Below are 8,873 nucleotides of genomic sequence, written 5' to 3' on the forward strand. Positions count from 1 at the left end.
TCATGTAGGTTCCGGGCCACACATGCTATAGTTATCGGCATAACTATTATGTACTTATCTAGGTGCTCATGCTACATTTATGAACATATGATTTATTTAGTGAGCGGGTTGCTCATTCTATAGTTCTCACTGCTCATGCTAAAAGTTACGAGGTTGTTCATGCTAAACTTATCAGGCTGCTTATATATTTGCTACTAGGCTGCTCATGCTAAAGTTATCACGCTGCTCATGTTTTAGTTACTAGGCTAATCATGCTAACCAGGCTGCTCATGTTAAAATTATTGGGCTTCTCATGCTGAAGTTATCGGGCTGCTCATGCTGAAGTTAACCAGACGACACTGTTATAGTTATAAGTCCAAAGTACACAAGTTGTGTATGCTACGGTTATCACACTGTACATGCTGCAGTTACCAACATAGCAGCTATGCAATTACCGAGTAAAGCATGCTTTTTTACAGCACAGCCCAGCCCTGACTGCTCCCCGCGTCCCTCGTGTCGCCCCTCGCTAGGGCGGCTCGGGCGGAACCCTAACCCCCACCGCCGCCGGGCACAACCAACCTCTCCCTCCCCTCCGCCGCCGTTGGAGGAGGTCGCCGGGCGAAGCCCTGGGCGGCTGACGGCGGCGGCGGAGGCCCCCTTCCATCCCGCGTTGCATTGGGCGAGGTGGGTCACCCGTGGCGCAGGGGCCCTCCTCCCCGATCTGAGCCGCGGTGGCGCGGCCGTTTGTTCGGCGACGACGCAAGGTGGCGGTGTGGTCATGGGAGGAGGCGGCGAAGCTGCGGGCTTCGTGGAAGATATGGTGGCGCCGGCTGCTCGGTGGGCTTGCATGGTCATGGCGGCGGAGGTCGCGGTGGCCGACGGCTTGGCCGATCGGCGACGGCGGAACATGGCCGGTGGCAGCGGCGATGTTCTGTCTGGATCCCGAGGCGGCGGCCCTGAATGGTGGCGGCTCGTGAAGCTAGGGCTTCCCGCGGCGGCATGGCGTGGTGCCGTCCTTGTCCAAGGCGGATCTGTTACGGCGATCTACGGATTGGTTCGGATCAGAGACGGTGACGAGGGCGCGGGATCCATCTCGGCAGCTTGGCGAGGCGGGGTGGGAGCCCTCCTCCTAGGCTCCAGTGGTGGCACACTCAGGCAGTGGCCGGTGGGCCAGGGCTCCTACGATGGCACTGCTGTTGCGGTTGGTCGCCGGATCTAGGCGGCTAGATCTGGGGCTTTGAAGGCGGTCGAGACGGTGCACAGGTTGTCGGGTGGATTACTTGGGACAGATCCGGGTGAAAACCTGGTCTTCGGTCGATGGCTGGAGCCAGTGATGACGATGCCCTCATCATCGTTTCCTTCATCAAGGCATCATCGAGGTGAAGCTCCCAACTCTACTCAATACCTCCGGAGGAAACCCTAGATCTGTTGATCGGATGTTGGCGGCAATCATGTGTTGTTACCCCCTTGGGGGCGGCATTCTTGGAGGTGCACTCGGCCTCGCGGGACCAGCGGACGGCATCTTTGGTGGAGCGGTGCTTCATCCTACACATTGATGGCGACGGATCTCGACGGCGTGGCGCAATGCAGATTCGGCGTCCGATGTGCGAGGAGATGGACTCGCGCAGGAGGACGACGCTGTCTGGCATTGTGGTGGCGTCGATGGCAGAGAGACCTGGCACGGTAGATGCAACAGTACAGCTCTGAAGATGGATTGGTGGTAGGTGGGTCCGGCGGCCTCATACCGGGCAGGCGTCCTCGTTGAGGAGTGCGCCGGACTGGGAGGTGCCCCATACCCGGCAGGCGTCCTGGTTGGGACCTCAGGTCTTAGATGTTTAGGTTTGGCTGCGAGGTCTATTTGGTATTAGGCCCAGACTATCAGCATCCCTTCATCAACTGGATAGGAGTAGCGACAGATGTTGCCTAGACGGTGGCTTTAGTCTTACTGTTGTATGACTTTGTAAGGTCTTGTGTAAATAATTAATAAAGTCGCTGCATGCATCCTCCAGATGCACAGGCCGGGGGTCTTCCTCCTTGTCTAAAAAAAAGCATGCTTTTTTAAATTTTAAAATGCAGCTTCGAGTGATACAAGCTGAATATGTGAATTTAGTTGAAGCATTGTGGTGGATGGCCGGCGCCGTTACACGTGAGGACGCAACACGTTGCTAGGCGGGGTGACCAGGGCAACAAAGTCGAAACGACGATACTGCAAGGCCTGACTGATGATGTTGTAAGCCGGAGTGGCGATGCGGCCATGGCGCATGATGCATCAAGAAGGGTGACCTAGGCTAAAAGCTGGAATGAGGATGCTTTAAGGCCAGGCCAACGACACTATATAAGCCGGAGTCGCGACGCTGCAAGGCCATGCATGCGATGTTGTGACACTTCTCTTGTATTTTTTATAGTGAGAGGAGACGCCATCTCCGTTGTCATCATCGAGCAAGTTGTAGGCCACGACGCCACTATGGTGTCGCTATTCGGTTGCCTTGATGTCGCCATCATCTCGCTAGGTGCTGCGTGGCGCTGCCAACCAGACATCGACACTAGTGTTGCTAGTTTTGTTGTTGTAGAGCAAAGCAACACTGTAAGCCAATTGTTGCTATTTTTTTGTTGATGCAATAGGACCGCTTTGTTGCAAAGTCTGGCGTGCAACGCTTCTAAGAATCATTCCCCAAAAAACATGTAATGTTGCCTATCTACTACCCTATAAAAGAAAGAGAGGGGGCAGATCCAAGCGTACATCTATAATATCTGACGGCCCATAATCCTTCCGTGGTTAACCCAACAAGCGGTTAACCCAACAAGCCACGCAATTAGCGACTGGTCCTGCCCACCCGTTCGAATAAAATAACCCATGGCAGCACACGCACGCACGTCCCGCACATGACATTTCGCACGTCCCGCACATGACGTTTCGCACGCCCCGCACCTCCGCCCAACGAACAGAGCACGGCCGGGGCCTCCGCCGCGGTCCGCCTCAACCGCCGCTCCACGTCCCCATCCTCCTCTGCCGCCGCCCCGTCCCCGCCCATCCTTGCCGCCGCTCCACGCCCCATCCTCCGCCGCTGCCTCTGCCGCCTCCCTGCCCCCCCTTTTTCGCCGCCTCCGCCGCTCCCCGCCTCCATCCTCCGCCCCCGGCGCAGAAGACAGGACGGCGTGACGCCTCGCGTCACTGGCAGAAGGATCAAGGATCTAGGACCTCCCTCCGACGCCACCTCCCAGGTAGGATGCACGCAGAAGCCGCAGGTCCACGGACTAATGGTCCTCCGACGCCACCTCGATGCTACAGAAGCCGCAGGTCCACGGACGCCGTTACACGGCTTGGATTTGCCACCTCCCTTGGACGTCGCCGGCAAGGTGTGATCCAACGCCGCCGCCGCCGCAGTCCTCCCACGCGAGGAGGTGGCTGCTATCATATACCTCTCCTCCATGGCCCTGCTGCAAACTCAATCTGAAAATATACACAATATCTTTGAGGTCAACATATATTCCTTGCTCGGAGGAATCTGCTTGCTTATTGGATTTTGTGTTGCTTGATAGATGTTTATGAAGATAATAAAATTGTTCCGTCAAGTTTGATGATTTCTTGATTGGTGCTTGGCAAGGCTTGTGGAAATGCTTAGTAAGCTGATGATATGTTTGATTTGCAGAGACTAATGTTGCATGAAGAAAGAAGAAACATGTGGTTCTGTTGCAAATCAATGCAGGGATGCAGTAAGTTTCGAGAATTATGTCACTAACATTGCACACCAGGGAATCAATGTATGCGGTTGGACATAATGCATACGTGGTTATTATTTTGACCATATTGGTGCCATGGAAACTGGAGTATTCTTATCTACTGTACTTTTTCGTTGCCTCTATCATATTGCAGTTCAGAAGTCCACATAAGGTATTCCATTAACATTTGGTCCACCATTTTTTCGGCCATATTATTCTTGATAGATCACATAATGAATACCATGGACCTTCATACAAGTTATTTTGTGTCATGTTCAGTAAGTTTGAATAACACATTGATGTCTATTCTGTCATACTATGATGTTTTACATGTAAGATTTTTATCCTCTTTCTAATGCTAATGGTGAAGAGAATACTTTTGTGGAATTAAGCATCATTCAGGGCAGATAATGTATGGATGTGCATCTGTTTTGTATTTTTCTATAAAATACATATATTATTCTGGTATTAAAACAACTCAGATTGGTTAGAATAAACAGGTTAGCTCGGAAACATTCACGTTTTTCAACTGAAATCATTATGGACAGAGTTATTCCGATATTATTGCAAAGTAATTGAATTTTTACTTTGCACTGCAGTTTACTACGCAATTAGATGCACCATGTTTTAACTGAGAAGGTCCTTGTCAGTCCAATTAGTTCAAAGAGGTCCTTGGATGAGGGAGTGTCAAAGCTCAGCTAGGCGCTTCGAAGTCAATTGCTCAGAAGTTAATGCCGTAGGAAGCTTAGACAATTGGTGACATATATAACATCATAAGTAAATATAAGACGTTTTTTTTTTTTTTTGCAGTTCCAAGAACGTCTTATATTTAGTCACGGAGGTTGTACAATTTAGTGACTTTATTTTGGGGGGCAACAATTGCAATATCATATTCACTGATGTTGTTTTTAATAAAATGTTCTTTTGGGTGCAAGCTATCCCTGAAGACAGGTTGGAGACTTGTCGTGTCTGATTCACGCATAGTTACCATTGAGACACTTGAGTAATTGAGAAGTACAATTGATTGTTTCTTTACGATGTGTTATCATATGCTTCATGGTTTCATCCGTAAATTGCATACTCATATTTGTATTGTTGAATCCATGAATTAAGCATGGATGCGCATCCTCTTAAATTGAATCCTTCAAGTTGGTATCATAAAAAATATTTGCTCTGGTGTTTTGAAGTTTCTTGGTGAAGTGTAATATATTCGACCATTAGTGACAACCCTCACGATAAGGCATAGATGTACTCCCTCCGTAAACTAATATAAGAGCGTTTAGATCGCTAAAATAGTGATATAAACGCTCTTATATTAGTTTACACAGGGAGTACCAATGATGTTATTTCATGAAGTCAATTTGAAATTTGTATCTGCTGTGAGTAACAAGTAAATTGCTCAGGTTGATCTCATTTCTTTATTTTAAAATTGATCTCATTTATTTATTTTAAAATTGTTTTCTGATTGATGTAAGATCGTTATTAGTCCAGACATAATCAATATACTCCCTCCGTTTCTTTTTAGTCTGCATATAAGATTTGATCAAAGTCAAACTTTGTAAGAAATTCGGGTCATAGTAAGTACGCTTTAGGAACAATAATGAAAATTCTCTGCTGCGAAGAACACGTCAGGCTTGCGTTTTTAATCTCCCTGTACTTCTATAGTTCCAAATCTTCTCCTATAGTTTTATTGTATTGTCTGCTTGTAGAACCTCTACCGCAAGTTAGTTTGTTATTGATCCATTTATTATACCGTTGTCAGTTTGTGCTTATTTTTATGATTGTTGAAGGCAAGGCAAAGAGATGGTGCATAAGAGCAACTCTAGCAGACCCTGCAAAAATACGACCCGCAAAACGCGTTTACGGGTTCACGAAAATTGACTTTGCGGGTCAAAATCATACGCGGCCGAGCAGAACCCGTATCTAAACCTGCATAATTTGAAAAAATTGTTTCGCGGGAGAAATTGCACGAACAGAGTTCATCACATACTACATTGTTCATGGCATACTACATAGTTCATCACAACTAGAAGCATAGTTATACTACATAGTACGTTAAACTAGTACTAGGGGGTCGGATCTGACGGCGGCGAGGTCGCGACAACTGGACGACGCCGGAGAGGCGCCGGAGCTGCAGAGATCGACGTACTTCTCCGTCTGCTCCTTGCGGATACGGCGCCACTCGTCCGCCTTCTTGTTGGCGGCGACGTTGTCGGCGACCGCCTGCCGCCACTCGAGGGCTTCGAGCTCCTCGGCGTGGCGTTGGCGCTCCTCCTCCTCGCGCACGCTCCGCTCGGCGATGGTGGCGGCGACGGCGTCGAACTCCGCGACGTAGTCCTCGGGCCCGATGACTCCGCGGCGGCCGGGCGGAGCGGGCTCCTCGGGCTCCTCGGGCTCCTCCTTCACCGGGACGAAGGCGAACGGCGCCGGCGGCTCCGGTTCCTCCTCCTCGTCCGGCCACTCCCTCTTCACGGGGAGGAAGCCCGCGGCGGAGGAGGAGGAGCAACCGGCGTACGAAGAACGCGCGGAGGAGAACGACGCGCGCCGGCGGCGAAAGCCCGCGGTTGGTCCACTTCCGCGCGCCGCGCTTCCGCGCGCCGTCGGACCGGACGCGCCGCTCGCGCTCCGGGTCCCTCTCCCGGCCGGATCTGCTGCCGTAGCCGCGTCCGGAGCTCCACATTCGCGCACACATGGCGGCTGGAGGCGGGGCGGAGGGTCGCCGGCGGCGAGAAATTAGGAGAGGAGAAACGGGAATCGGGTGGCTCGCTGCGGCGGGGGGATAGGGTTTGGACCCGCAAAAGGGTCGCGGAACCGCACTTATAAAGCTCGGGGGGGCAGTTTGCGGGCTGCGGCAAAAGTTTTTGCGGGCCGGGCGAGTATGCACTAGTACAAAAGAGGGCTTTGGTTCAGGCCGGGTGCCCATTAGTCCCGGTTCAGTCCAGACCGGGACCAATGGGGGCACTGGTCCCGGTTCGTGAGGCCAGGGGCCTGCTGGGCCTCGTGGGGGCATTGGTCCCGGTTCGTCTGGCCCCTTTGGTCCCGGTTGGTGGGACGAACCGGGACCAATGGGCCTCGCTCCTGGCCTACCACCATTGTTCCCGGTTGGTGGCTTGAACCGGGACCACAGGCTACCCTTTAGTCCCGGTTCATGCCACGAACCGGGACCAATGAGGTGCCTATATATACCCCTTGCCCGCGAGCAGAACACTCCAGTGCTCTGTTTTTCTCTGGTCGGCGAGGGGAGGGCTTTGTGGTGCTCTAGCTCACCTCCTATGCACATGAGGTGTTCGATGAAATGCCCGAGCCACACTAGTTACGCTTTCTCCTCTCGAAGCTCGACCTCAAAGCTCCATTTTCCTCGAGATTTGTCTACGTTTAGCGGCCCGTCACGTCCCATTCCCGTCTTCACCGCCGTCGATCGCCCGCGCCGATCTCGTCGCCGGCACCACCGTGGTGAGCCTCTTGTTCTTATCTTCTTTCTGAAAGAAAAAATTCTTACTTTAGATAGATACTTGTCTAATTTTCTTACTATTTTATTGCTTGTTATCATATAGTGCGATGGTTTTGGTATCCGCCCCCGTCGGCCCTCGTCTTGTCTATGATTCGGATGTGGTATATATTATCTTTATAACTATTGGTTCATTTATTGTTTATGAAAATTATGCCGACCAACGTGACATAGATTTTATTTATTTAGGAGGTATGTGAATTGGAAATTCCAACCGACCCTATTGTCGAGAGGTTAAATTTAGTTGAAGAAGAAAACAATTTCTTGAAGGAAAAAATAAAAAAAATTGAGGAGGAGAAGATGATATTGGAGTTGCATGTTGCGGATGTCGTCGATGATCACAAGATCAAGATGGATGCAATGCGTTTGAAGATTAGAAAGATTAGAAAATATGCCATTCATACCGAGGCTTGGTATCATTATGCCGTTGGATCAATTGTTACCTTGGTTGCGATTATGATCGCATTTGTTTTCGCATTGAAATGTTTTACATAGTTTCAATGTATGGTTTAATTAATTAGATGCTCTAGAGAGCTATATGTTGTTAGATGAGTACTATGTATGTACTTTGGTTTTAATGTGATGATGAACTTCTATTAATTTGGTCACTTAATTATCTATTCATGATGTTCTGTAATGGTTTTTGACACACTTAATTATATATAATGCACGCAGATGAACCGGCAATGGATGTACGGTGACAGACACACCTCCGAGTACATTAAGGGCATGCATGATTTTCTCGAAGTGGCTGAGGCAAACAAGCAGAATGGTTTTATGTGTTGTCCATGCCCTAAATGTGGGAATACTAAGTCTTACTCTGACCGGAAAATCCTTCACACCCACCTGCTTTACAAGGGTTTCATGCCACACTATAATGTTTGGACGAGGCACGGAGAAATAGGGGTTATCATGGAAGACGGCGAAGAAGAAGAGGACAATGACAACTATGTGCCCCCTGAATATGGTGATGCTGCAATGGGGGAAGCTGCTGAAGATCAAGAGGAACCAGACGATGTGCCCAATGATGCTGCAACGGGGGAAGCTGCTGAAGATCAAGAGGAACCAGTGCCCGATGATGATGATCTCCGCCGGGTCATTGTCGATGCAAGGACGCAATGCGAAAGTCAAAAGGAGAAGCTGAAGTTCGATCGCATGTTAGAGGATCACAAAAAAGGGTTGTACCCCAATTGCGAAGATGGCAACACAAAGCTCGGTACCGTACTGGAATTGCTGCAGTGGAAGGCAGAGAATGCTGTGCCTGACAAAGGATTTGAGAAGCTATTGAAAATATTGAAGAAGAAGCTTCCAAAGGATAACGAATTGCCCGACAGTACATACGCAGCAAAGAAGGTCGTATGCCCTCTAGGATTGGAGGTGCAGAAGATACATGCATGCCCTAATGACTGCATCCTCTACCGCGGTGCATACAAGGATCTGAACGCATGCCCGGTATGCGGTGCATTGCGGTATAAGATCAGACGAGATGACCCTGGTGATGTTGACAGCGAGCCCCCCAGGAAGAGGGTTCCTGCGAAGGTGATGTGGTATGCTCCTATAATACCACGGTTGAAACGTCTGTTCAGAAACGAAGAGCATGCCAAGTTGATGTGATGGCACAGTGAGGACCGTAAGAAAGACGGGAAGTTGAGAGCACCCGCTGACG

The sequence above is a fragment of the Triticum aestivum genome, chromosome 1D (genome assembly GCF_018294505.1).
Source record: "Triticum aestivum cultivar Chinese Spring chromosome 1D, IWGSC CS RefSeq v2.1, whole genome shotgun sequence".
NCBI lineage: Eukaryota > Viridiplantae > Streptophyta > Magnoliopsida > Poales > Poaceae > Triticum > Triticum aestivum.